At 46.2% G+C, this 10,942-nt stretch overlaps 1 pseudogene across 5 annotated transcripts in view; it reads right to left on the reverse strand.

The window, feature by feature from the left end:
- The window catches only part of LOC147343379 (liprin-alpha-1 pseudogene), a 32,890-nt pseudogene extending 21,977 nt beyond the window's left edge, over positions 1 to 10,913 (reverse strand). The window contains exons 1-2 of one of the 5 annotated variants that reach the window (XR_015156060.1): positions 10,600 to 10,894; positions 290 to 848 (exon numbers count right to left, since the gene is read on the reverse strand). The product of XR_015156060.1 is annotated as a liprin-alpha-1 pseudogene, transcript variant X3 (transcript). Of the gene's footprint in view, positions 1 to 289; positions 849 to 6,203; positions 6,632 to 10,599 lie in introns of those variants that run through there. The other 4 variants (XR_015156062.1, XR_015156059.1, XR_015156058.1 and 1 more) reach the window with 4 other exon arrangements.
- Positions 10,914 to 10,942: the final 29 nt, after the last annotated feature.

Below are 10,942 nucleotides of genomic sequence, written 5' to 3' on the forward strand. Positions count from 1 at the left end.
CCACATGTAAAGCATCCTTTATTTCCCTTTCTTAAGGCAGCAGCTATTGTTTCAGCTACCATTTGCATCTTTTGAGTTTCTAATCCTAGATTGCGACAAGCCTTCAAATAATCAATAGTCCCTTTCTCACGAATTGGAGCCATAGCTTTTTGACATCCCTGATTTGCATTATCACATAATGCAGGTAATTTGCAAGTAATTAAAGGTGTTTTAATCAACATGGTGTGGGCATATATACTGTCTTACAAGGTAGTTATTCTCAGCAAAGATAAAGATTAAAATTCCAGACTTACAAAACATAGGCAATCCATATTAAAGAGAGAGAGAGTTGTAAAGCAAATAATTTCTCTAGTTGCCTTTTGGCTTCTCCAAATACACTACGGGAAATAGCAGTTTCTAATCTAGCTAAAAAATCAGCATGCATTTCGTTAGATCCCTGAACTTTAAATAAGTGATGAATTAAAGTAGAAAAGTGATGGGGCTTTCCAGCCTTTTTACCCATGTCTTAGTACTTACCGGCCTCAATAGGCCCTGGGGTCACTCCGTCCAAGAATCTGCCTACGTGCACCAAGTCCCTGTTCTGGGTGCCACTTGTTGAGGTCCTTTAATGGACCGGAACTTGGTGGTCCGGAGTTGACGATAAGAAGGTAAGGGACAGAAAGAGGCTGATATTCCTTGGCTTATGCAGAAAGCCAATAAAGCCCCCGACACAGGGCTTGCTCTGTTCACAGAGGCCTCAGGTGCCCTCTCAATGGAGTGAACATGCAAAGTGCCTTCTCGAGAGGGTCTTAGAAGCCCAGGCAGGAAAGTGAATTCAGAGAGCCTCTGCAGAGCTCCAAGGGATCAGCCTGAAAAAGAGATAGAGAGAGAGAGAGAGAAAGACACGGGGACCAGAGCTCTGATGGAACAAAGGTGTTTTAATCAACATGGTGTGGAAATATATACTGTCTTACAAGGTAGTTATTCTCAGCAAAGATAAAGATTAAAATTCCAGACTTACAAAACATAGGCGAACCATATTAAAGAGAGAGAGAGTTGTAAACAGTCACTTTTACCGTATGGTTCACAAGAAGGAAGAGGGTACTTATCACTATATAGAAAAATTAATGAAGGAAATGCCTGGATTCTTCGGCCAGCAGGAGAGGCTTGCCTCTCCTCTTAATTCCTGAGTATTCAGGAATTAATAAGGAGCAGAGAATTCCTGACAGATCCAAAACAGCACACAGGAAGCCTCCTGTTAAATGCATCCTGACATCACCTCAGGCCACTCTCCTTACAGGACTTGGGCCGAGGCCAAGTTCTTCCTTGTCTTGGCCTTTGCCTTGGGGTTGCAGCACTGAAAAAGCGCCCACAGGCGGGCCCTTCTGCAACCCATCCTCGCGGATGGGGGCAGCCCCCCACTCGGGGGCAACTGCTGTTTCACAGTAGGATACCTCCGCTCCTGAGCTATAACCACCAATCTCACACTACAACCACTGCACTATGACCACCGCTCTCACACACACTGCTCTCACACACACCACTCCCACACTATGACCACTGCTCTCACACTATGACCAATAGCACCACTGTCTCAAGGAGAAATGGCACGAAGGCTCTGCCTCCAGCACGTCTCCCAGGAGCCCAGAACCGGAACCCACTCAGTCACAAGGGGCTCTGTCGTAACAGGGGGGCTGGGCTCAGGCCCACCGTCAAGGGTACAGAGAGGGGGGACGGGCTGCCAAAAAGATGACAGGTGAGTGTGGGGTGCGGGAGAAGGAAGGCCGTGCCCATGGCTCAGGCCCCCTGTCAAACATGACCCTGCAAGGTACTGGGTCACAGTCGAACCGACCAGTATAAACTCTTTCAGAAACCACCACCCCTGGGAATGAGCACGTCTTCTAAGTGGGCTTCTGCACCCCTTTAAGCCCCAAACAAGCCTCCAGTGAGGCTACTGAAAGGGCACCCATGAACTCAAGGGCGTCCCCAGAATCCACCTGGCTGAGGAGGACTCACCACGCTAGCTGCCCCTCACTCTCACCCTGAGCTCAGTCCTCCCTGACTGACTCCCTCACTCAAGCTCAGCAAGGGCTTGACCAACCTCGCTCCAGGTACTTAAAATGAACCCACAGTGGGTACAGGGGTTCATTCAACCTGCTGTGAACTCATCCTTTTAACTTCAACCCTGGGCTGTCAGATGACTCTGCTCCGTGGGGGCTGCAAGGTGGAGGTTCAGGGATGTCCCTGCCTGGAGCCGTGACAGCCAGTGCCTTGCAGACGCCACCAGGTGCTGCCCCACCCTCCGCCCCCGAGTCTCCCACCCCTCTCCTGGCCCCACTCCCACCCTTGCGGCTCTCCACTTGCCAGGGCACAGGCCACTTGCTCCTGGCTCAGCCTGGACCTCTGCTGTCACTTGAGGGCCTCAGTCCCCAGGGTGCTTGGGGTCCTATATCCACCCATCTCACCAATTACACACTCTGGGAGAGACAGAGTACAGTTTGGGGTCCTGCCCACAGTTCACCCTGAACACGTTCTCTTTTTTTGGCTTTATCTACTGGAGTTCTCTGAGATGTGTTTTTAAAACCTCAACTGTTGCTTTCAAAAAGACTGTAAAATCACTGTGCTCAACTTTAAGAATAAAATCTTCATTTTCCACCTTAAAGTAAAACTGGAGGGAAAACTAAAAGCAGTCATTTTTTCAAACTGAAAAAGAAAACCCACATGTGACCATGTCACAGAATACAGGTCACGTAACCCCTCCCTCCTCAGCCTTGGCCTCCACCACCAGCAGCCCGTCGTCGCAAGGCCTGCCCTGGGCCGGCAGGGGCAAGGGAAGAGGGGAGACCGGCTCCTCTGTCTCCAGGCCACGTCGGCTGCTTGCTCCACCTCCTTCCCAAGTTCACGTGGCACTGAAACAGCCTGGGCAAGCTGGGGATTCTGACCAGAAACACAACCGTGGGTACTAAGCAAGGACACCTGGTTCTTGTTTTCCCCAGTATCAAAGTTGATCAATACAAGTACTGTGACTGTTGCATGTGGCTTCAGATGACAGACTACACCCAGGGTGTCCCCACATCCAGTGACAGATGCAAGCAGCTTGTAGGTCAGCCTACCGAGAACTAGAAAAGCTAAATACAGTTTAAAAAGAGGTCCTTAGGCAGCCACAATCCAAGATTTCAAACAAAAGGGAAGCCCAGTGAGGGAACTGAAGACTGAGAGGCCCGCTCCTTCCCTTGGGCCATCTGAACAAAGCCGACTCTGCGAAGAAAAGGCAGGGAAAAAGTCAAGCAGAGGGGACTGGATAACACAGCTCTGGATGGTTCCTTGGGCTGGGAAGACAAAAATTTGTGTGCAGGCCTAGAGAATCAGTTCGGATGTCAGAAAATGTACCCAACACTCTGCCCGAACTGGTTGAGCACTATCTGTCACCTCGTGGTGCTCAGGAGACAGATGGTGGGCTTCAGGACCTGCTGAGAAGAGGGCAGCCCTGGGAGGCAGCCCAGGCTTCCAGATGGAGACGCTGGAAAGCTCCTCCCTGGGCTCGGGGGGAAAGGTGGGTGAAGGCTGCTGAAACTGAGCTTACAAGGAACCCCCAGCCTCAAGTCCCTCAGGCCCTGAGTGAACAGACAGCTCTGTCCCCACTGGAGGTCTGTGTCAGAGGAGACTCTGGAGAAGACAGCATCACTCAGAACCTCTAGGGTTTTCCAAACATAATGTCCAACATGCAATCAAAAAAGCAAAAGAGGGTGTAACAACAAACAGGACCAAGAGAAAAAAAAAAAAAAAAACTGAACCAGATCCAGAGGTATCAGATGTATATCAGCATATCAGAGGTATGCTAGAGGTATTAGATGCAAATGTCACCTGTTGAAAAATATACTTGACAAAAGGAAAACTTTCTGAGAATCAAAACCGACTCTCGAACTTTACAATAACAGTGACTGAATTTAAGAACTCAGTCTCTGGCCTTAACATCAAATTGGACATAGCTGAAGAGATGATCAGTGAACTGAAGGATGGGTCAGGTAAAAATATATATAAGAGAGAAAAAAAGGATAGAATATATTGAAGGAGCCCCATGTTAAACTACGTTGTTAAAAAGTATAAATGGGGACCCTCATGGTGGAGAAAAGAGAAAGGGGAATAAGAAATGCCTCCAGGGGTTGAAACGAAAGAGCCTCTTGATGAAAGTGAAAGAGGAGAGTAAAAAAGCTGGCAAAACTCAACATTCCAAAAAATGAAGATCATGGCATCCGGCCCCAGCACTACGTGGCAAATAAATGGGGCAACAATGGAAACAGTGACAGACTTTATTTTTTGGGCTCCATAATTACTGTAGACAGTGAAATTAGAAGATGCTTGCTCCTTGGAAGGAAAGCTATGCCAAACCTAGACAGCATATTAAAAAGCAGAGACATTATTTTGCCGACAAAGGTCATTTAGCCAAAGCTATGGTTTTTCCAGTAGTCATGTATGGATGTGAGAGTTGCCCCATGAAGAAGGCTGAACGCCAAAGAATCGATGCTTCTGAACTGGGGAGTTGGAGAAGACTCTTGAGAGACCTGTGGACTGCCAGGAGATCCAACAAGTCACTCCTAAAGCAAATCAGACCTGAACATTCACTGCAAAGATTGATGCCGAAGCTCCAATATTTTGGCCACCTGATGCGAAGGACTGACTCATTGGAAAAGAACCTGATGCTGGGGAAGACTGAAGGCAGGAGGAGAAGGGGACGACAGAGGATGAGATGGTTGGATGGCATCAATGACTCGATGGTCATGAGCCTGAGCGAGCTCGGGGAGTTGGTGATGGACAGAGAAGCCTGGTGTGCTGCAGTCCATGGGGTCGCAACGGGGCAGATACGGAGCGACTGAACTGGCTGACAGGGACAGTGGCAAGAGTTGGTTCAAGAATCAGACCACTGACTCAAAAATGAAACCACACATTGGTTTCAGCAGCTCTGCAGGTGCCTAAGGCAAGAACAGCATGTTCAAGCGCTCAGAGGAAAAAGGTGTGGCTTTTAGTGGCACAGCAACACTGAGAGCTGACTTTCCAAGAACAAGGAAGTCAGAAGATAATGGACTGGCATCTGTAAAATGCTGAAAAACAAATAACCACCAACCTGGAATTCTATACTCAACAAAAATACTCTTCGAATGTGAAAGCAAAATAGAGACTTTGAGGGCAAAGGGAAATGAGACAGTTCATCACCCACACACATGAACTAAAAAAATATTCAGGCAGTGCTTTGGGAAAAAGAAAAGTAGTCTATGACGGAAATATAAAAAACAAGTAGAGACCAACAACGAGGTAACTGTGAGGGTAAATATTAACTCTACAAAACAATGATGTTAACGCCAAATATATATCTAACAGTTCAAAGTGTAACAGTGACAAGGAGGAAACAGTCGAGTCAGGGAGGCAGTAAAGTACTAAGTTAGTCTTGAGTGTAAAACACACGCTGTGTCTGCAAATATGCACCTAACAACCTGACAGAGGAGCACAGAACTAGAGAAACACTTCAAACTTCTAAAAGAAGGCAAGAGCAAAGAACACAGACTAGGTGGGACAAACAGAAAACACACAGCAACATGGTGTCTACACACTGAATATCAACATTATAAACACAGCAAACACTCTCATTAAAAGATAAAGTGTCATACTGATTCCAATGAAAACTGTACACTATTCACAGAGCTACATGTTAAGATGGAATATCTTTTAGACAGGTGAAACTAAAAGATACCCAGGCCAACAAGGACAGAAAACTGATGTGGCAACATCACTGTCAAATAGTCTCTAAAGAAAGAAGCATTTCTAGTGATAAAAAGGAGCATCTCATACTGACACAAGTTCAGTCTAGCAAGAAGATGAGGATTCTAAATTTGAATGTACCTAATAACATAACCTCAAAATATCAATACATAAAAACTGACAGAAATAGAAAAGGAGTAACAGCCGAGTTCATAATCCCAGTGGGAGATATTAAAGACACCTCTCTCGTGGAACTGGGCCCCCTGGTATGTAGTCACCTGCAGCCATGAAGTACCTGAAATATGGCTGGCTCTACAATGAGATGCGCTGCAAGCCTAAAACACATACTGGATTTTAAAGACTGAGCATGAAAAAAAGAATGTGAACTATTTCATTAGGTTTTATCATGTTGATTACACACTGAAATGATATTTTATGTGTGCTAAAATAAAATATATTACAGGTAATTTCACCTACTTCTGCTTTTACTCAATGTGGCTACTGGAATCTGAATTACATGAGTGACAAGCCTGATCTGACTGATACACATGGAACATTGCATCCCACTGATACATATTATTTTCAAGAGCCAAAGGAACATATAACAAAAAGAATATATATTGGGCCATTAGGAAAGCACAAATTATTTCAAAGGACTGAAATAATGCAGGGTATACTTAGCGATTGCAATGGGCTGATGGTTTATGGGCCCTCAAACTTCATCCGGCAGGTGGTGATGATCCAAGGAGGCAGGCACTCTGGGAGGGGTCAGGCCAGGAGGGAATGGGCTCCTGTGCTGCGAGAACAGGGAGAAGCAGCAGGCAGTCTAGGAACCAGGAAACAGGCCTCACCAGACGAGGCACCTGCTGGTGATCTTGGGACTCCCCAGCCTCCAGGCCTACAAGAAACAACTTTCTGTTGTTTATCAGCTAGTCTACGGGATTTATAACAGTAGCCCAAAAAGACGAAGACAGGGCTCTTCATGGAATTAAGCTAGAAATCAAACAAGGGTCACTAGAAAAACCTCCCCAAACATTTGGAAGTTAAATGACATACTGCTTGAAGAATTTCCTGATTAATAATTTTAAAAAACACAATGAAAATTAGAAAATACTTTTCCATAAAAGATAATGAAAATCTGGCTTATTCAAACCTGTGGGATGCAGCAAACTATGTTTAGAGGGTAACTTAAAGCCTTAAACACGTACACTGGAAAAGAAGGAAGGCTAAAAATCAATTAAGCCTCCCTCCCAAGAAACCAGAAAAAACACCATAGCGAATGAAACACAAGGCAGATGGAAAAAAAAAAAAAAGAAAGAGCAGAAAACAAGGAAACAGAAAGCAAATATGAAGTTTCTTTAAAAAGAAAGCCAAAAGTTGGCACTTTGAAAGGAATGATAAAAACTGATAAACCCCTAGAAAGACTTACTAAGAAAAAGAGACAAAGCACAAATCACCAGCATCGAGGGTTTTTAAAAGGGGAGACAACACATCTTGCAGATAAGAAAGATATTATGAACCACAGTTCACTTACTAACTGGAGAGTCTGCTCATCTCAATAAATTCCTAGCAGGGGGGGAAATGTTTTACTGAAATAGACCCACGAAGACATACAATATGAGAAAATTTTATTTGCATGAAAAAAATTACATCTGAAATTAAAAGCCTCCCCACAATGAAACCAACTGGTTTTGCCAATCAGTTTTTCCAAAAATCTAGGGAAGAAAACAGTAGTCTCACAGGAATTCTCGGGGTAAACAAGGAACACTCTGCAAACTTGTTTTATAAGACTAGCATAACCTTGATACTAAAACCAACAAGGAAGAAGTACAAGAAAGTAAAATTACAGACTCTGAGTATAGATGAAATAATCCTAAATAAAACACTAACAAGTAAAGTCCAACTGAAGGAGAATACATTGAGATCAGGTTGGGGTTGTTTTAGAATCACAAAATTTTTAAAAGTTAAATCACCACATAAAAGAAAAATCACCTGTTTCAAAATCTGCAGAAGATAAACTTAAGAATTTTTAATGTAATAATTTTAGTTCATGACTAAGAAAAAACTGCTTAGTAAACTAACAGAGAAGAATTTACATATTTTGATAAAAATATCTACAAAAAAGCTAATATCCTGTGTGATGGTGAAATAGTGAAAGCTTTTCCTCTGATAATTGGACAGAGACAAGGATACTTATTCTCACTACTTCTGTTCACCACTGTACTGGAGATCCTAGTCCGTACAATAAGTCAAGAAAAAGGAAAGGGTTATCACAGTTGCAAAGGGGAAAAAAAAGAACTTATTTGCAGACATAATTGTGTATACAAAAAAAAATACAATTAGAAGGATTTGAAGTAAGTGGATTTACCAAGGGAATATAGACAAGTCAATTCTATCTCTATTAGGAATTTATAATGGCACTAAAAATATCAAGTTATCTAATTAAACATGTGCAAAACATACAGCAAACTATAAACTTCTAAGATAAATAAGATCTAAAAAAATGGAGAGCTATCTGTATTGTGTTCATGGATTATAAGAACAACATAAAAGGCACACACACACACACACACACACACAGAGTTAATCGTGTGAGGCGATGCGAATGTGGGGCAATCATTCCACGACGTCTATGGGCATCAAGTCATCACAATGTAGACTTGAAATACACACAAACTGTATCTGTCAATGACTCCTTAGTGAAGCTGGGGGTCTAAAATTGGCGCTTGGCACCTGGTAGCTGGCAGGTGTGGGAACCGGGGTTCACATGCAGGCTGTACACACTCTTAATCACAGGTGAGACTTGAGGCAACCCAGCAACTCTCCATTTTTTTTTCTGTTTTGCTCTGTTCCCCTTGCCATTTGTGTTTAACAGATACCCAGTATCGAGTGAGCAGCGTCAATGCAGCAATAATGTTTTCCCATCTAAGGCGGGAGCATGTAACACTAGCAGACTTCCCAATCGCCCTGAGATAACTGGAGTGCCCCATCACAACCGAAAGCAAAGAAACACGACAGTCCCCGAGAGAGAGTTGCCCCACGGCAGGGGGAACTAGGTCCACCAGACGTCCCAAGGGGACGCTCAGGGGCTTGGAGCCCAGGCTGGGCCCCTCAGCTTGAGACCACACTTGCCTTTCCACCATTCTGGGGGTCCTGGCAGAAGAAAGCCAGGCCATGGAAGGGGGAAGGTGTGGCTGGCCTGTGGGACTCAGGGCAGGACTGACTTCCGTCTGTGCTGGGCTCCATGTCCAGTCACCACCCTTGGTGTGTACAAAGCTCTTGGGATCGTTGTAGGTTTTTGGCAAAAAGCAATGGAGCTGAAGTCACTTAGGATGGCTTTTAAGGAAAAAAATCCTCACTGAGGATTCCCTCAGCACCAGCCTCGGCCCCTAGTGAGATGCAGACTCCTGGTCATCCATGGCTGTGCCCGCAGCCCACCAGCTCCAGGAAAGGACTCCGCCTTCTCTTCTCTGTGTGCCATGAATCTGCACAGTGGGCCTTCAGAACCTCAGGAGACTCACCCCACCCCCACTGTAGCCAGAACCCTCCCCAGGCATTAAAACAGCTGTGGAGTCACTTTGGCCCAAGCCCTGGTTACGGATCCCTAGAGCCCACTACAGCCTCTACAGCATGATTAATCAGGCCCTTTACACACAGATTCCTGCCTGTCAGATCTGAGCTTTGGATTCATGGTCAGCTCTGTCCCTCCCGTGGCAGCCAGGTGGGCCGCAATGCAGACAAAGGAGCTCAGGAGCTGAGTGTCAAGGGAAGCATTGAAAGGACAGCGATGGATGCAACCTGTTGCAAACTGAAGGAGGGTCCCTGCATGTCTCAGAAACGGCCTCTGGTGTGCAGGTGTGGAGGAGGGCCCCCACGGTGCAAAGGAAAGAGAGGTACTCGGGGGCAAAGGCTCTTGGCCTCTCCGGTAGCAGCTCCAGGTGGTAGCTCGTGAACAGTGGACAGCCAATGTGGTCACATGAGCGTGACACTTATTCCCTCACAAAGAAAGAGAAAGGGGGCAGGGTGTGGGAGTACCCGGAGGGTGTGGTGGGGAGGATGAAGAGAGGTGTCCCTCCTCTCTTCAGTGCAAATTGCTTTTGTGAGTCTCAGAGCTGCCAGAAGGCAGTTACCAAGTCAGGTCCCCACAGTATCCAGTGTGGGCTGGGTGCCTTAGCCCCCGTCACATGGACAAGCCACACCACATGGCTTCCCTGAGTTCTAACAGAAGATCGGGGGGTTTTGTCTAGGTACACACTTCCTTGCTGTAGCTGTGTTACCCACTTCTGTGAGCCCCCGTTTTGTCCTCTAGATAAAGGACATCAATTGCTACCTTAGCAGGTTGCCAGCTTAATCCCATGAAGACTAATTAGGGTAATCCTACAATTAATATCTGGCCTTAAGAGATATCAATGAATAGCTGGCCTTAAGAGATATCAATGAATAGCTGGCCTTAAGAGATACTGGGCTTCCCTGATAGCTCAGCTGGTAATGAATCCTCCTGCCATGAGGAGACCCTGGTTTGATTCCTGGGTTGGGCATGCTGATCCACTACAGAAGGGACAGGCTACCCACTTCAGTATTCTTGGACTTCTCTTGGGGCTCAGCTGGTAAAGAATATTCCTGCATTGCAGGAAACCTGGGTTCAATCCCTGGACTGGGAAGATCCCCTGGAGAAGGGAAAGGCTACCCACTCCAGTATTCTGGCCTGCAGAATTCCATGGACTGTATAGCCCATGGGGTTGCCAAGAGTTAGACATGACTGAGGGACTTTCACTTCACTTTCAAGAGATATGACCTGAATCCAGATTAAACTGAAGTCTCCCAGTATCATCTGGCATTTCTTCCCTGAAGCCAGCCAAAACTCACAGAGGAGCATTTCCAGGGTCTCCACGTAGCCAGCTGGACAGAAAATCCAGTGTGGTTCAAACAAGCTGACAGACAAGCAGGAGAGGACTCACGGGCAGACGGCCTCCCTCTGGCCTCAGGGCAGCTCCCGGACCACAGCAAGAACTGGCGCTCTCAACCCCTGGGCTCAGCAGTGCCCTCCTTCTCAGGCCGGCGGCTCTACCCTGACGGGCGCAGGAAGGCCACCAACTGCCCCAGGCTGACCTCAATCCCCTCCCACAGCTGTAGCCTGACCTCACCTGGCCTCACCCCTTCCGGCAGAACCAGCCCTCCTCTTCCCTTGATTCCAGTGTGAGGCCCGGCC

The sequence above is a fragment of the Bos grunniens genome, chromosome 27 (assembly GCF_055505025.1).
Source record: "Bos grunniens cultivar Pamir isolate PY7600 chromosome 27, Bosgru_T2T1.0, whole genome shotgun sequence".
NCBI classification, from domain to species: Eukaryota; Metazoa; Chordata; class Mammalia; order Artiodactyla; family Bovidae; genus Bos; species Bos grunniens.